We start from the raw sequence: 19,727 nt of genomic DNA on the forward strand, positions 1-19,727 counted from the left end.
TTATTTCAGCAAATGAAGCGATTATTAGGTGGAAGGATGAATTGTTATTGTAAAGGTTATTTGAATATTTAGCAAAATATGTTATAGTAGTATCAAATACACTTGATGTGGATAAACTTGCCTGTTTTGATTGTTAGTGTATTGTTTTGATTTATTAAAAAAACGGTTTCTGATAATTTTGTTTAGGTTTTAAATCGTATTTATCAGAGAAATCATATTATGTATAAAAGGTACATTTAAATGACTGAATATTCGTTAGGTTGTCATAAAGCCGTCATCATACATTTCTTTTAGGCGAATTTATAACTTGAACGGCACTTTGTACGCACGTAGATTCAACGTCATAGACCTGGGATTCAGGTAGAGCTGTCCCTAATCTTGGGTTTTTATCTAGAAGGAAGGCACCTAGTAAGCAGCACCCGCCGCCACTTGCGTTTTTTTAATCGAATAAGGTCTTCACTGTCACTTTTATAAGACACCTTCTGAAAGTGTACCACGTCTCAATCTCTCGAACTTTTGATTTACAGTTCGAAACGCCAACTACTAGACCACATCAATCTAATTTCTTTTTGAATTCGCTGGTGAACTGCAACCCACCGTCATGTTTCTAAGTGGTGAAGTATCTTATATTTAGCCTCGTGTTTTTCAATTATAATTGGAACGAATGATGCTTCATATTTAGCAACACATGTTTAAATTCGCTTTAGTTGTTTTAGCTGGTGTTAAGCTGATGGAAAATCGTTTGCGAATGGAATTTTGAAAACTAGCACATTATTCTCTATGTGTTAGAGAAATATATTAGGGTTATTTTACTTTACTTGGTAGTACTCTTGTTTATGAGAAGCTCTAGACATAAGTTTTGGATTTAAATGACTGTACGATTAATGCTTTGACAATGGCTTAATACCACGCCCAAAATCACTAGAAGTAAAGTATAACTGGAATATATAGTTTATTAAAGGCGTGTTCGTGGTTCAGGTACAGTTATGTTCAAATCACAAGAGGAAAGTTTTATCTTAAGAATATCATTCTCATAGCCCTTCGGTTTCCTTATTTAACAGTAATTATTGTGTTTGTATTTCAATTAAATGTGACGTAAATGCATTTAATGAATTGTGTAACGACTTGACCTAAACTGCTAGATCAACAGCGGATTGAACCCAGCAGTAGTTGACAATAATCCCATACCATCACAACTGTGTTACTTAACCAAATCGGTTCAGTACGTATGACTTTAGCGTTAGCAAGAAAATGTCTTCGTAAGCCTAAATAGTATACACTGTGCCGTATTAGATGAACACAAATGCCCTTAAAAATTTACTCTTTACACATAAATCACAAATATTTGTATATATATGTATGTATATGGGGGGAGGGGTAGAGAGAAAGAGGGTGGAAAAAGAGAAAGAAAACTTAGTATGATTAGTTATTGATTATGTTTATTAAATGAAAACTGGAACTTAAAGCAATTTCATAGATTTCCAGATGCGTTTAATAGATTTAATAAGAGTCTTTGCGCAGTCTTATACTTCTTTTTTACGGCATGAACTAACGATGACGTACTGAAAGATTCATATCATCATTTTACAACCTTTCCATTACTGCTGTTTACACCATTTTACGAGACTTTACTATAGGCACGTACGAGTTACGACTAGCAATTATAAGACTAATAAAATATTTAAACCTAGAAAAAGTGGCTATTGTTATTTAAGAATAAAGACCAGTTTTTGGAGGAGTGAATAACAATCGCACGTTATTATTCATACTCTTTATCTTCCGACATTTTCACCGAATCGTTAGATGTACTGATGAATAAATTCACATTAAGTTTCATATATAATTAAGAAATGGCACTTTACAATAAATCGTATAACCATTATGTAGTCTGTGACTAAAGTGGGATTTTTAAATAGATGGATTTTCCGTTTGTGATTCATTTTGTAGCAGTTGCGTGGATCACAGTGTGGTAAAATAGATAATAATTTTCTTCCAATCAGAAGATCAGAAACGTTAATGGCTTGAGGTCTCAAGAGGCAGAAAGTCGTTCCGTACCGTTCCACCCCAGTTTAATTCCGGTGTGTTAAATACACAAGTATTCAATACTATATCACGCAAAAAAAGTTATTTACAGTATGATCGCGATTTACGTGTATTAAATGGGTAGAACAACTTAATAACAATGCTTAAAAATTTTCCTATTTTAAATACGTTCGAAAAAGAAAATTTGTTGTCCAGCAAACTGTTATAAAGGATTCATATTTTTATTATAAATATAATATGCCTACCTCTAAATATAATTTGCCATTTAAGTACTTGATAATTTGAATTGGTGACTTGCTCTTTAATAAAAGTTCTTTTCATATTAAACAATTTATTAAACTGTTGGAATGTACATAATATGATTCTTACTGGCCCATTGGTTAAGCATATTAAAACTATATAAGTTTTTTTTTTATCTCTAACCTTCAGTCACTGAAATAACATTACTTGGATTTTGGACATAATAGTAATTTACCTACACATTCCGAGAAAATTTAGCATGCATAAAATGTTTCTTAGCATTTTAATTTCCAGTGAGCGTGGAAGAAAAAAAACAAAAGTTTTTCTATTTCTTCATTATGTATATATAAGATTAATTACTTTGATAAGTTTATATGACAATAAGCTGGCAAACTACATTTTTCCTCCCTGTCATTTTTTTGCGAGGGTTTGAGCCTGACGAAGGTGTTAGTGTATAGGATCTTGGGTTCGAGACGTGGTACTCCAAAATATGCTTTACATTTCCAGCAGTAAGTGTGGTATAAGAATAGCAGTCAATATTATTATTCAATTCAGGAGAATAAACAAACAATTTTGGCGAGTTGCAAGAAGTCCAATCAAATATACAGTTACCCAAATAAATAATTTTACGGAAAAATACTAGAGTCGTATCTGAATAACCTATTCTTACAATCCATTACTGGTTGTTCCATATATTCCAAAGTTTTTCTAATTAATGCAAAGGAAGGAAGCAAAATATATTTACATTGTGATCTCAACTTTTGGTATAGGATTAGGCCCATGCTTACAGGGTATAACTGTAATGATTACTTGGAACATTCTGAGTGAGTAGTTTCTTCCGTGTTAGATTTAGTCTATATTTATTACTTGTTTAGAAAAAATGTAATAGTAGATGACAGTTCTGTTTCAAATAATTAATGGTTTACAGTAACGTTAACAAAATACACTGCTGGTGAGATAGTAATCATCGCTCATAAGAGTATCTCCTTGTTCTAAAGGCTTAAGTTTTAACAAAATATGTTTCAAAATATAACATTTATTGGATTGTAATGCTTCAATTAATTAATGCGAATTCGTCACACTATAATAACTGTTCCTTTTCTGTAACATGAGTTAATAACAACTAAAAATATAATGCATTATATCAAACGATTAAAGAAGGGGGGGGGGTAAATAAAATTATACATGTTACTGAAACTACAGACAAATAAAGTTTTAAACCGAAACCATTTAAGTTAGAATAATAGTTAATTTAACTTGCCATACGTGGTACAGTAAGATACTAGATAGTGTCGAAACGAATATGGCAGTTTTAACTTATAGTTTTAAACTTAATTTGTATGGTATTTCAAAAAATGTTGAAGGATTATACGATTTAGCAAGAAAAAATGAAACGTCAAAAACAATCAAATTTTACCATAAATATGGACCGTTTCAAGTTTTAAAACCTCCATTTAATTGTTACATTTTTAAACTGTACGTTAATTTCTACGTCATTAATGGGGGACCGAACTATATAGGTTTAAAATTCTTCTTGTTATTCCTCAATCTTGAAGATATTTTGTTCGTTTTAGAATTTTCGCACATAACCGTCGCTAATTGTGAACTGATAAACTAGGGAAGCGGCTCTGTTCTACGGTTCAGAGTTTCCTTCAGGTGGTTTGTAGAAAGGCTGAAAAGCTGCGAAAAAAAAGGCGTCAGCATAGTATACAGACCCAATAGTGGTCCACCGTGGTACAATAAATAATTCAGGTGGTTCCCGAACAAAAACTTTTGGGAACCACTGGACTAGATGGAAGGCAGTTAGTCAACAACATCCAACGCCATGTTTTGGGCTACTCTTGTTTGACTGAATATTAGGATTTGACCATTATTCTTATATTTCACCTACCAAAACGTTTTTGCGAACAATGAACGCTCAGATTCAAGTCTGATCACGCTAACTACTAGGCTACGCCCGTCCACTTGAAGTTGTAACTGTGTTTTAGTTAACGAAAGGGCCCGGTATGGCCAGGTGAATAAGGCGCTCGACTCGCAATCTGAGGGTCGCGGGTTCGAATCCCCGTCCCATCAAACATGCTCGCCCTTTCAGCCGTGGGGGCGTTATAATGTGACGGTCAATCCCATTATTCGTTTGTAAAAGAGTAGCCCAAGAGTTGGCGGTGGGTGGTGATGACTAGCTGCCTTCCCTCTAGTCTTACACTGCTAAATTAGGGAAATTCAAAAACAAAAAACAAAGTTAACGAAACACGTCGGTACGAGCAACCATTTTTTAAATACTAACTTGACCTTTCCATTTCTCTCATCAACGCACAGTTTTGGCAAATAACCTTTTGATTGTACGTTTTTTGTCGAATGTGAATGAATGTCGTACACCAAATTTATAAACTTTAACTGTTTTATTCCCAAAACGTAAAGCGTCGGAACTGATAGTTTAATGTGCAACTTTACCGACAATAAAAACTTTCTTTCTTCATAATAATGGCTGATTAGTGTGAGTATTTGAAAATGTTGTGTAAATTACTCCAACTACAGCTCTTTGTTAGCAATCACTCGAAAATGTTTTATGTTCTGTTTTATGTTTTTAGACATTACCTTTGGTTTGTTTTGTTTTTGATAATTAGGTAAAGCTATAGAAGAACTATCTGATTTTGAACTGACAAACAAGAGGAAAGGCAGAAAGCTGACTGTACCCACCTCCAACTCTTCAGCTACCTTATTCTAATTGACTGTCACTCTTATGATATATTTATGATCTCAAAGTGCAAACCAGGTTTTTGCGGTAATGGGACGCGAACAGTGGATCTCTGATCCACAGTCTGAAACGCTAACTTCTTTGGATATTTATATTAGAAGTTTTGTATCTGATTATTCTACATTCATTCCATTACACTTTGGATAACTGAGTAGTCTACATTACTCTGGGTATTCGACATTACTGTTTTTTAGATAAATGAGCTTTTCTACATGGCTGTTGTAACTACTAAAAATTGTTTAGATAACATAACTCACATAATTTAAAATAGTACTTCAAAGTTTTATACTTATATGTATACAGTAGATGTGTGCATGGTGTATATTTGTTCTCTAATGTGTTGTATCTTTCTATTTACTTAATCGATTTAACATAAATCTTGACCGTTCAATTTCTTACCTGAAACAGATGGTTCCCCATTGTTGTTACGGTTCCGAATTCGTGTGTTGTTTCATACTATTTTCATAGATTTGCGAAAGCAAGAATGTGAATCCATTGTTTGTATGGTACAGATACTCTTAAAATCGTGGTGTCTGTTGCATTTTTCACCTATAAATATAGTACACCAAATTTTGCATATCACATGAAATATCATAGACAAGCATTCTATGAAATAAATATTACGTTCAAAATAAAATACTCTTAAAAGTACTATAAGCACAAAATGTGTGACTATAATTATTATCCCATTGTGTAGCATTGAGTTAAAACAATTATTGGTAAACACTGACGTGGCAACTGATAATGGTAACAATCCATCTCATGTATTTTTAAATACTGATATTTACATAGATAAGACTTATGCATTTCTGAAACTTTGACTAGTTATTAATTAAATATTGTTTTTGTTTCAGAATTTTAAATTATAATTTCCATAACGATAATATAATCGTTCAAAAGAGCCATATTTTAGTAGGTATTTATTACATACATAATAAATACATAAAAATCTCACACTGTTGTTTATATACGCTATTGACATAACCAGATCTATGTTAAAAAATGCATTCTTTATTACTTAGAAATATATGAATCGATCTACGAAAGGGATGAAAGATTTTTTACTATTCATGGTAATGTGGTGCAGTTTCTACGTTTTATCGGAATTCTGAATATTCTAAAGGGATTAATGTTCTTTAAAGTTTTAAAGTAGATAAAATGAATAAAAGTAGAAACATTTTTTTCTTTCTTCTAAATATTGAGCAGAGAAAGAAAATATTAACATTTAAAACACAAATGCCAAAGGTTTAGTTAGCTTCACCAGGCTAGTGAATGTAAAAGTTGGTACGACATGCTGAAAATTTGAATAAATGAAGCAATCCTTATCTATACAATAAAATAATGTGCACATAGATTTGAAAAGATATTGCAGCTAAATAGAACGAAGAAAAGATACTCGGATGGAGGAAGTACGATATTTTATTTAATGCGTTGATATAGAAAATCTGCTTTTGTGCGCTTTCAAGAATGTAAATCACCACGCGAAAAGTAATAAAACTTCGATGTTCAGATACTGCAAGATAATGAGAGTACATACAGTTAATTTTTTTCTGTATTTTGACGCAATTTTGTGCTAAATGTTTTCGAAAAATTATTAAGAAATGTAATAACAGAATTAATTAACTTAGCTAAGAAATAACTCTGAATGGACAAACCTTCATTCCAGATTTCCATTTCTGACGTCACTTTTAGCGCCCAAGACTTAAAAAATTATGATGGCTCAAAAGCATATATGGCGAACTTTAAGCGATATAATTCTAAACTAAAAACTAAAATGTTATTTACACAGGAACTCATACCAGAACAGCAACACAGAAGGAATTGGTTTATAACAAAAGTTTAACTTAGTCCATTTATTTTACGTCTGTTTCACATAATCTTTCAGCCGTAAATTTGATTCACACACAGTGAAATCAATGAAAACAAGTAATCACAGACTCAACGAGTTGGTTTGCACACAAATCATATATTTTTGTAAATGTTACTATATTATTAAACGTTATGCTATTTAATGTCTGGACTGCTCAATACTTCAAATATTGTTCAGAAACTAATTACTCACAAATATTTATTCACATAATTGGATAATATATGCTTATTTTAGCGTTATACTAATCAATTTTTACCTTATTAATAAAAAACACTTTTTAGCTTCCACGATAATAACGTATGCAAACTGTGAAGCTCCTTTAACTGGAAACAATTTTTACACTTAATTATTTGTAGTTTCTGATTTGCTAAAAGTTGTATACGTACAAACTTTAAATAATATCTCTTATGTCGGTTTTGTCGACTTACTTATTACTAACTGTAAACCAAGCTCCAGTTTATAATTTTGTCAACCTTAAATGTTAAAACGCTTAAAATGGTATTATACTTAGTACAGATAGGATTCGGGATTTGCTTTAAAAAGATATAGAAAAGTTAAATTTACTATCTTATAAGCCCCCCAGTGGCACAGCGGTATGTCTGCGGACTTACAACGCTAGAATCTGGGTTTTGATACCCGTGGTGGTCAGAGTACAGATAGCCCACTGTTTCGCTTTGTGCTTAATTACAAACAAACTATTTTATAAATATTAAAATCATATATATATTTTCATGGCTGAGTTAACAACCTTTTCCACTCATGACTTTTATTATAAATGTCTTAAAATTAAAATAACTAGCATATTTAATATAACCATTGATATCTATATAAGCAGGTTGTCAATTATATTTCCTCGTGGAAAGAACACAACAATATTTAAATGATATTTATTATAAAAAAGTGACTTCAACACGGAAACTTTTGAATATTTTGAACATAAATAAACATCAGCTGGAAAAATTTGATTGTGACTGTTTTGAGCTGTTGTTCAGTTATAAAATACATTTTGTGAAAAAATTCTCATTGAAAAACGACAAATTGGGTTAGCTTAAAAAACGTTGTACTATCGAATTTTACATTGCACTTAGTATATGATCGCTTATTTCATCAATAATTCAGATTTTTGTCCTGAGTTGTTAAACATACACATATACTACTTAAAAAAAAAGAGAGAGGAATAATTTTATAGCAATTGTCAATCAAGAACTCTTGATTTGAAAGAAGCTTTCTTTAGCTTTTATCAACTGTGGATCCAATAAATATTTCTGAAATAAAAGTCAACTATTTTCATATCTAGCTGTATTAATAAGCTAGTTTTTATTTTAATGTATATGCGTAAGGTTTCTCAAATTCGAATTTAATTTTTTTTGCTATTTATTTAAAACTAACTAACATTTAGAACAAAATTACCTCAAAAGTTTAATTCAAAGTATTCTTATAATTCTGAAAAAAATCTAATTAAATATATTATTGTTTGTTTGTTTTGAATTTCGCGAAATGCTACACGAGGGCTATCTGCGCTAGCCGTCCCTAATTTAGCAGTGTAAGATTAGAGGGAAGGCAGCTAGTCATCACCACCCACCGCCAACTCTTGGGCTACTCTTTTACCAACGAATAGTGGATTGACCGTCACATTACAACGCCCTCACGGCTGAAAGGGCAAGGAGATTGCGAGTCGAGTGCCCTAAACACCTGGCCATGCCGAGCCTTAAATATATTAAACATATGTTAAAATATAATTTATATCAGCTAAATTGACAAATTTCATTTCAAAGTACGTATCTTCAGTCTTATAACATTTATTATGAGAATATTCTCGAATATACTACGTAATAATATAAACTACAAAACACTATAAGCGAAAGGTGGTATATCTATGGATGTTTTTTAATAGTCTGCGTGAGTCTGAGAAATAGTGTCTTTCAATCTAATCGTTGTACTTTCTAAGCATACTTGCTTAGAGAAAATTGCAGATTTAATGCATTCTCACATTTATTTACAAATATGCATGAATTATAACAAACATAATTGTATTCTAGATTATTTGACAACACCGCCCCATACACAAGTGTGTAATACAAAATTGTAACAATGAACAAAATTAAGGGAAGGCATAGAGTTAAGGACGTTAGATTTGAAACAATATATTTTGTTTATTTTCTTTTTTCAAATCACTGTACTTTTTTTTATATACACTTACAAAACACTAATGCTAGAAAATAAAACATTAGGGTTATGCTTTTCTAATCAATTTAAAATATAACTCTGGTTCTTTTATTCTAAGATAATAAATGTTAGTTCCTGTGAGGATTATTATACGTTAATGAAAGTAATCTGCATCAAGAAAGAGCATAAACGACGATAATAAACTAGATATATAGGAAAGCAAATTATTACTTTTCTGGATAATTTTTGTTGCTTTTGAATTTTTTTTTGCATTCAGATATTCGTGTAAAAGTTTCCATAGTTTGCATACTTTTTTCAACGTGTACACATAAAACGGTTATCTTTATGTTGGTAACGTTCAAAGCTTGAACATTGAACATTAAATTTAATTTTACGACACACTCGCAAAAAACTATTTAAACTGAAAGAAGATGATATATATTTTTTTTTACTTCCTCTACTTAAAATAATTAAATTGGCGCAGCAAGAACCTTAAGAAGTATATTTTTCTTTTGTTTTGTATGAATAAGCACACGACTATAATGTAGAACTCTACATAATGAAACTTAGATATAAGAAAACTTTTTTACTATTTTCATATTCTTTGCTCGATACTTTTACAATCTTATTAATATTAAAAAAAAGACAATTTTACTTACATAACTTGCAATTTCCAATACATTAGACAGCCGTTAAAGTACTGTAATTAAAGTTAGCTAAAACTTTCTTTGACACAGTTAAAAGTACAAAATTAAACTTATTATGTTATATTTCTAAACCATTACATATAACTACTTTCACTTGCATTGCTAAGAGTGATTTATTTTCTCGGAATCTTATGAAATAGGTTCTTTCGCTGTAGTCAGTTTTTAATTTCGAATATGCATAACTTTGAATCACGTATTTCTTTCAGTAAACCTTTTATGACCCAAAAAGTATTTACAAAGATTACATATCAATCATATACACAAGTTTACGTCAATAAGCAATGGCCAGTAAGCATGATAATAAGGCATTATGAAATAATACAATTTTCACTTGTTTTTAATATCGATTATCTTACAACCTTCTTATTGAAAAATCAAGATTATTTGTTATTGACATCATATACCACTTTTTAAGGAAAAAAGAAATAAACAATAGTTGCACAAAATCGCTGTACATAATAACTTTTAAAATAAATAATTATAATATTATTTATTGCTTTTTAACAAATGAGCTTTAGTAATGAGGTATAAGAACTGGTCTATAAACAAAATATATTTATAAAATAGTACAGTTGGTTTGTTTGTAATTAAGTACAAAGCTACACATTGGGCTATCTGTGCTCTGTCAACCACGGATATCGAAACCCGGTTTCTAGCGTTGTAAGTCCACAGAAAAATAGTACACAATCATGTAGCTTGATATTTATGGAATTTTTGAAGCTTGCAGACTGTAAAGATAATTATCAGTTAGCTATAAAAAAAAGAAAATAAGTCATTTATCAGCACACAATATGCAACGTATTGACTTTTACGTTTATAGTATGGAAAAATATCACAAGAAGCTCATTTTGTTTTTGTAGCAGCCCTTGGAATGTAAAGAATATTTTTAGTTTGTCTTAATAAATAATGATAAAGTTATATTGATTTTATCTTCTTGTTAAACCATAATGCTGTCGATCTTGATATATTCTATAAAGTATATTTAGTTTTGAGGCATAAAAAGACACTTTCAAAACGACCACATTTGTACTATAATCATCATAGGTGTTCAATATGCATACAAATACAACGAATCTACAGTGTATCAATTAGTAACAAGTGGGAATCCTCAATAGCCGCAGCACTTGAAATTCTTTTAGGCAGGATTAGATTGAATTAATTTATGAGACCTTTTTTTTTTTTTCATTTCATTAGCTATATTTTTGTGCGCCAGCAATACCAAGTGTGGGGCGCACGTATACCCGATTGAACTTTATTACTCATCAGGATCTCTACCAGCCTATCCTCAACTTGAAATTATTTTAGGTAGGATTAGAGTAAATTAATCTATGAGACTTTGGGCGTAGTAAAATACATCAATCGAAAGGGTTTGACCTCCCGAGTCCAAAACTATAATTAGATCCCAAATCGGCCAAGATATGACGAAGCTATGAGCTAAAAGTTTGTACTTGAAAAACTCAAGAGTCATTCTATGATCTACCATATCGCGGCTAAAAATATACGAATAAACACCATATAACTTTGACCATATACGAAATAAAATGGTTACATATGCAGCACACGTAGGAGTGTAGCTCAAGGTTAATTTCAATATTCTACAATATGTAAATTATATCTACTTTGTTGTCATTTTTCATTGTTGAAACCATAGCAACTCGAAAACGTGAGATAAATTTCATTATTCTTGCTGAAATTGATTAACATTTAATTAAGTTTGCTGACAAATTTAAATATTAAGCTTGAAAGGCTACCAGTCTTAGATGATTAGAATTGGTATTGTTCGAATTACAGTCCCCAGCTTGTAATGCTGTGGGTTTTGTCAGTATTGTGAGTTGGTCCAGACCTAGTTGGTAAACTGAATTAACTAAACCTCATTTTCTCAAAATATATGATAAAAATTGCGGGTGTAGTTTAAAAAAAACAAAAACACCAAGGCAAACTTTGATAACTAACGCTATAAAGTTCACGTTTTTACCATCGACCTGATACCACTGGAAACTGGAGCTCTCAGTTGGTCATGGTACTCTTGCTACCACGTTAACATTGTTAGATGAACTACACGTTTTTTCTTTACAATATCAGAAAAATGTGCGCAATAAACTATAATTCAGGATTCAGCATATTTATTCAAATTTCAGCCCCTTCTTAAGTTGACTATATGTACAGATAGCAGTGAATTGAATCAAAAGTTGACGAGATTACTCACTAAGTTGCTATTAGTTTACGTACGTTCTCTTAACTGTCGATTTGAGTTAACTAAATCTGATGTGAAAGTAGATTGTTTATTTGAATTAGATACTATGATACAGTGTTCGATTCACGATTCACTAGAATGCTGGGTGTGATATAATGTACCAGCAGATGGGCTCACTCATCTTTATCAGACTAAGAAGATATATTTTTCCTGGAACTTAAAAAAGTGACCTAGGTTGTAGTCATGCGAACAGTGACTGGTCACAGTGAGTGAAGGTATACAGAGTTGTTCACCGTGTTGAAGTTAGAGTCAAATGCATACGCACGCTGCTAACCATCGGTCTTATGCCCTTGAGTTTGTTTGTTTTTGTTGTTAAGCACAAAGCTACACAACGGACTATTTGTGCTGCTCTCACCGTGAGTATAAAAACTCGAATTTCAGCGTATACTTAATAGCCAAATTAGCTTTGTCGTGAATGTATGTTAGTTTGTGTTTTATATCACTCATCAAGATCAAATATCTTGCTTTTATGCATCATTCGTTCATTTCCTTTTGTTTTCTGAAAATTTTACTGGATATTTGGTGTTTTATAACCAACTGGACGATAACAACAGTGTTTAATATCAACTTATTGTACGAAATAATTGAATTTAGCTATGTTTTGCTGGTGAAATGTCTTGATTGATCAGCGATAATGAAGAGGTGTTGTTTTCTTAGTGCAGAGCTTCACAATGGGCTATTTGCACTCTGTCCACTGCGGAGAATCGAACCCAACATTATATCGTTGTAAGTCCGTAAACTTACCGCTGTCTCACCAAGGGACGATAGTGAAAAGGGAGATAAATGGCTAAAGACTACAGTTTTAATTTGTAGTATTTACATGGAACATATTTGAAACCTTTTCTATGTTCACGTTTACATACATAAGACATGTTCTGTTAAAACGTCGCAAGTAAAAATTTTTTCTAGCTCAACAAAATATTTCAGAATAAACAAGCAGTTTCGATAAGTTTTTTTTTCTGATAAATATAAATAAAAACTAACGTAAATAATAAATAAGAACGTGTTTTTCTTTTAATGCTGGAAATGAAATAGTCAATTACATAATTTGATATTATAATTATTATGAAATCTTGGTGGTAGAATTAGTATCAATAAAACTATTTAGGAATTATTTAGAAATTGATACATGGACACACTATTCCTTGATTATGTAACAATAACGAAAATGTATTTTCATTAGAAACTTCAAATGTGTCAGAATAACCATACATAATTAAGTACTTTCATGAAGTCAACACAATGTTAAACATAAAGAGAATAATACGATTCAAAAGGCATTGGCTCAAAAGACGACGGTCTAGTCCAAGAATAAGTAATTTTTAACGTAGAACTAGAAATCTGAAAACGGCATAATATTCTCAAGATTTTTGCACTGAACTATTCAGCCTGTTAAAGAGAAACGTTGTGTTCCTTCTTCATTTATCAAAATCTTGAGAATGTTAAATAAACCATTTTCTGATTTATAGTTGAAGTTAGTCTCAAGACAGCTCAGTAAAATACATATCTTTTAACACGTTGAAGACAAAGATAAAATTTAAATTGCTTTACATGTTGAGTTGCATGGCATGTCATGTTTAAGGAATACAAAAGGTTTCAATTAGAAAATAGCCTGTATGCTTTGAGAAGAATGACCTTCCTTCGCCAAGGCTTAATATAATGAGAAATAGGCGATTTTTAATCTTAGGCAACGTCTTGTGATTGGAGCACCAGGATGGCATGTAAGTTATAATGTGATCTAAGTAATTGCATTGATTTTGGGTAAAGGGAAATATAAAATATATGATATAGAACTAGGAAGGCAAAATATAGTCAAGTGTCTAACTGAACGTTGTAATGAAAAATAAATTCAAAATGTACACGTGAGATTGTCTAAAATGAAAAATAAAGTATAAAACAGAAATGCAGATAATAAGTTAAATTAAAGCTAGAAATTAAAAACTATGAAATAAAGAAAACATAATAATCCTGCATGAAGATCAGTTATACAATATTCTTGATACATAAATACAGAAACTAAGCTAATCCTATAATAAAACATGTTCACTTCTTTGGTAAGAGTTATTCAATTATAAAAGCCACGGTTCGGGCCCGGCATGGCCAGGTGGTTAGGGCGCTCGACTCACAATCTGCGGGTCGCGGGTTCGAATCCCCATCACACCAAACATGCTCGCCCTTTCAGTCGTGGGGCGTTCTAATGTAATTATTCGTTGGTAAAAGAGTAGTTCAAGGGTTGGCGGTGGGTGGTGATGACTAGCTGCCTTCCCTCTAGTCTTACACTACTAAATTAGGGACGGCTAGCGCAGATAGCCCTCATGTAGCTTTGAGCGAAATTCATAACAAACAAACAAAAGCCACGGTTCACCATAACGTTGTGAAGATAACATTATCACATTTTTTCCTTTTTATCATCACCTGTTTATCCCATTATGAAAAGTCCAGCTTTCTTTAAGCTTTAGTTATCGAGTTTTTTAACTTGATTTATCTCTTCTTTTATCCTACGAGTTTTTCAAATATCATGAAATAATAGGGAAAAAAATCTTCCCATGATTCTCTAGGAAACAAAATAGTCCAAACCAGTTCATAAAACCAACTTTTGGTAGAATGTAACAAACTTTGTTTACGCTTTGTTTTTTGTTATATTTGGTATGTATGGAGCCAGTGGCGCAGCGGCATGTCTGCAGATTTATACTGCTAAAAACCGGGTTTCGATACCCGTGGTGAGCAGAGTACAGATAGCCCTTTGTGTAGCTTTGTGTCTACCGAGGGGAATCGAACCCATGAATTTAGCGTTGTAAATCCGAAGACTTGTTTTTTTTTTTTTTAGGCTAGACCGTTAGGGCATATTGAGGCTCTCGAAATGTATTGGTCTTAGACAAAAAACAAAAAATGTCTCTTCTTCTTTGAAGGGTTGCCGACTCCTGTTCTAGGGTAATGTAAAAATTGCTATTACCAAATTTGTTCCCAAAAGGATAATTATGTCCAATTTGAGATGTAGAGGATTAACAACTGTTTCAATCATATGTTATAAATTTAGAAACAATAAATCAGCTCCTTTAATAAGACTTCTCTCACAATGCATATTTCTATTTCCGCCCGACAAGATGTGCAATCGCGATGGAATAGCAGCACAAATATTGGGGCACTATAGAGTTACCACCATTGATTTGCAGAGCACGACAGTATAACGGCAAATATCTGAATACGTTATTTTTCATATTCTATGTTCGTAAGAAATAGGTTATTGTTTTTAATAATCACTATATGCTTTTGGTACGAAATTTTAACATGCATTTTATGACGATATCGCTATCGTTATTATAAATCATGAAAATGACAAAAAAAAAGAACAAAACACTAATAAGGAAAGCATGTAACACCAATCTTGTGTTTTAAAGTAATTTTTATATAAGAAATTGAACTAGTTTTTACTACTATATAACTTGCCTTACAAAATTACACACAACTAAACAAAAACAAATGTATACATGAAATATGTATGCATGAAAGACAAAATAACTAGCTAAAAAAACAGGAAAAAGAAATTTTGTGTATTTGTCATTAAGCACGTAGCTACCGTGAGTATCGAAACCCGATTTTTTAGCGTTATAAGACTTACCATACAGCCCCCGATGTAGGGAGGGTGGAGGTAGAAAAATAATTTAGCACAAAACTTAAAAAAAACTATAATATACAAAAAAACGAGATATTTACATGTTGTATAAAATGAAAACAAAATGCTGAGCACACATATCGTGATAAAAGGAAAAGAAGATAAATAGCGCCAAATATAATGAATAGATAGGAAAGAAATAAGTAGAAGGGGTGGAGAAAATAAATAAAGTATAAAAAGGGAAACATTTAACTATTTTTCCGGACATAGGTAAGGCAGCCAAAGGAATGTTGATGTAAAATTTTAATAAAAACATGATTAACACAAGCCCTATGCTCCACTTCAGCCTGAAATGATTTCCAGAGCTCAGAGAAAGCAGCTTGATTAAATTTGTTCTAGATTCGATCCGTCAAACTTTCTATAACACGATCTACAAAATTTTATATTCTAATAAAGCATATTACTGCTCGAAGCCCCGATAGAACCAGACGTGGTCTCTTCGCATGGCAGAACCATAGCACTAGGAAGTTGACTGTGGTTGAATCGATTACCAAGGGAAACGTAGTTCACTAGCCATCTTCCCCTTTCTCTGTAGAGAACCTAATTTTCCTTTTTTAATAACACTACGTGAGTCTACTCTGAAAGTAAAAGTATACACGAGTAAAGAAAGAAATCAAAAATATATATTTTTAACTTATAATTTCACTTTAGTAAGGTGCAAAAAATATAAAAGAAAATTAAACTTTTTGAAAGGAAATGCTATTTATTAGCCATGCTTCTAGGTGTTGTATTAAGTATATTTTTTGATAGTATATAATAACAAATGAACACATTTGAAAAAAAGAAAGATTATTGCCAATTGATTCTTAAAAGAAAAGTCATGTAAGTTAATCTGGGATTGTTTTTCTTACACCACAATCAAAGGCATTAAATATAATATATACCATCTTTAATTAAAGTGGGTACTTATGCATATACACAGATTCCATAAGAAGTACTATTTTTTACATGGTTTATTTCTCACATTTTTATTCAGGTATATCACTTATTCTGAAACAGACTATTATTTGCGTTTCTCAAAAGAGACATTCAATCACTAACAGAAAACAGAGGAATTTTCCCATCTTTTATTTGTTGTTGTTTGTTATTAAGCACAAAGCTACACCAAGGGATATCTGTGTTCTGTCCACCACTGGTATCGAAACCACTGTGCCACTGAAGGGGGGGCTTTTATTTGTTAAGTAAAGATGTTTTGAAATGATATTTCATATGAAAAATAGCACGTTCTAAACATTTCATATGAATTATTTTGAAACTATGCGTAATATAAAAAGTTAGGCATCTAGTTCTTGAATTTCTCGAATTCTTTATTCTGTCTAAACTCCATATTTATCTTAATTTTTTCGAGGTAAAAAAATTGTGAGCTGTTGCCCACCACAAATAATTAACGCGTTTCAAACAGTTTTTGAACTACAGTGGTAAATAACCAGATGTAATACAGGGTTTGAAGTAATTAGCATAGGACAAGTTTGTTTGTTTGTTTGTTATGGATTTCGCGCAAAGCTACAAGAGGGCTATCTGCACTAGCCGTCCCTAATTTAGCAGTGTAAGACTAGAGGGAAGGCAGCTAGTCATCACCATCCACCGCCAACCCTTGAACTACTCTTTTACCAACGAATAATGGGATTGACTGTCACATTCTAACGCCCCCACGGCTGAAAGGGCGAGCATGTTTGGGGTGAGGGGGATTCTAACCCGCGACCCACAGATTGAGATTCGAGCTCCCTAACCACCTGGCCATTGTGAAAAGTCTTGCATGAATATGAAAGATTTGAAGCTTGTAGTGGCCCGGCAACGTGTATATTGAAAAAGAAAAACAATAAACAGCATATTTTCCATAGGATTACAAGTAAGTAGATAAGAAATAGCATAGATGTTTTATTTGGGATCCAAAAACAAAGGGATAATGATGCGTGCACTCAATGGTAGCGGTATTCGCTATTATATGTTTGAGCCTATTCTGCATATGAGCATCCAGCTAAAGAGTATGTGCTGGTACTTTTCTTTCGTTTCAATCAATAGCAACACTGGATAGCTGCATTTAATATTGATGCTGCTAATCTGCTTTACTCATTTCATGATGCTGAACAAGCGTTCAACTACAGTATTTGAGAATAGAATGGAAAATGACACTTTAGTTTCAGTAAATTGGGAAATTGCAAAGTAACAATATAAAAGAATAAAGGGAGGATATATCACCAGTATTGAATATAGATAACTACATCAGTGTTCATGTTGTTGGCAAGCTCAACTAGCCTGAGCTCTCGACTGATATCGCCAGCTGACCAGTCTGGAAGATCATGTTGTATGAAAATGTTGTTTAAGCTTCTTGGCTCTACATTTTGACCATTCATAGGATCTGCAATTTTGGCACGTTTGAATACTGGATCATGAAATGTGAATCTTTGTTTTTCTAACATGTTAATTTTTTTGTAGATGAATAGATTTTGCCATTTCTTCATTGTTCATATTTGCATCATTCGTTTTCGGGTTTGTCATCGTGGACTTTGCTAAGATACCTAGATACACTTTGTTTACCGACAAATACTTATTCTCTTTCATTTTATCAATAGTTGTAATGTCATTAATGAATGTAAAATACTTTACCTTTGTGAAATTGGTAGCAAGTAGTTTGAGTAGTTTCTCTATTTATTCGCATAGCCTGTGGAAAAGCGGAGCATCCCTTTGAAAAATAATGTTGAATGAATTGAGAATGTCCATTGCATACCTCATAAATTCAAACACATCGTTCATGTATGGATTGTGTAAATGGGAAAGAAGTATTTTATTGTTATGCATAGGATTTTCAAAGACAATTGACGTGCAATATAATTACAATGCAATCCACTGGTCAAGCAGTTTTTTTATACATTGCTTTATTGAGAATCATGTGGTCTGACCAGACATCAGAATCTTATGTATGTTACATATATTATAGTCTGAAAATGAATGACATTCCTCTAAAAGCTCTGCCCATTTTGCATTAAAACAAAAATGTTTAAACAAGATCTTCAAGACTGCATGAGTTTTTTGTAGCTACTTGGAGCAGCTAGATGGAACGTATGACAACTATATTTCGCGATACAAATCCACGAAAACTTTTCTTTGCTCGTAGATGAAACTGAATGATTAACCACATCATCACTAAAAAATTTAACCAATTTCTCAGAGGTACTTTTAGTTTTTCAAGTGATGATACTTTTTTATTAGATAAAAACTTTGCAGACCCATCTGAACAATTAATTAAGCCTACAGCATCGACTATAAATTAAAAATTTGCATTTCAGTAAGCTGCACAAACTTCTGTCTGTGTAGTTGTAGGTCCTAGCTATTCAGCCAACATATTATTAAAGTATGATACTCCAGAATCATCACAATCCACATGAAGAAATAATAATTAATAAATATGCTACATTTCAATTTCACAGGGAAATTCGAATTGTCTTTTATGCTAATTTATTGTTCGAACTTTATTACAAATATTTTTGTCAGTTGATTAGCTTACATAATTTATATCACAAAATTTAGACCTATTAATATCTATATTTATTTAATGTTATAGCATATGCCTACGCAAATATTCTAACAAAATATTCCTGCATAGGTGTAACTTTGGTTTCCAAGTAAAAGATAGAAGCTTTTTTTCGTTCATAGTTATCCATGGTTTACTCTAATATCCAAAGATTTATAAATACAAAATCAACTTTATTAATAAAAATCAAGTATTTTGTAACTCGACAGTAATAACAAGAACCATAATTAAATATATATTTTACTTTCTACAAACACCCACAATTGTTTGTTTGTTTTGAATTTCGCGCAAAGCTACACGAGAGCTATCTGCGCTAGCCGTCCCTAATTTAGCAGTGTAAGACTAGAGGGAAGGCAGCTAGACATCACCACCCACCGCCAACTCTTGGGCTACTCTTTTACCAACGAATAGTGGGATTGACCGTAACTTTATAATACCCCACGGCTGAAAGGGCGAGCATATTTGGTGTGACGGGGATTCGAACCCG

The 19,727-nt window shown here is 32.1% G+C and overlaps 1 protein-coding gene across 1 annotated transcript in view; it reads right to left on the bottom strand.

The window, feature by feature from the left end:
* Positions 1-19,727, bottom strand: part of LOC106463794 (SWI/SNF-related matrix-associated actin-dependent regulator of chromatin subfamily D member 3-like) — a 335,955-nt gene that overhangs the window by 136,154 nt on the left and 180,074 nt on the right. Inside the window, exon 7 of the mRNA XM_022391691.1 lies at positions 5,438-5,587. The gene's annotated coding sequence lies outside the window, so the exon portion shown is untranslated. The remainder of the gene's footprint in view (positions 1-5,437; positions 5,588-19,727) is intronic.

The sequence above is a fragment of the Limulus polyphemus genome, unplaced genomic scaffold (genome assembly GCF_000517525.1).
Source record: "Limulus polyphemus unplaced genomic scaffold, Limulus_polyphemus-2.1.2 Scaffold55, whole genome shotgun sequence".
NCBI classification, from domain to species: domain Eukaryota; kingdom Metazoa; phylum Arthropoda; class Merostomata; order Xiphosura; family Limulidae; genus Limulus; species Limulus polyphemus.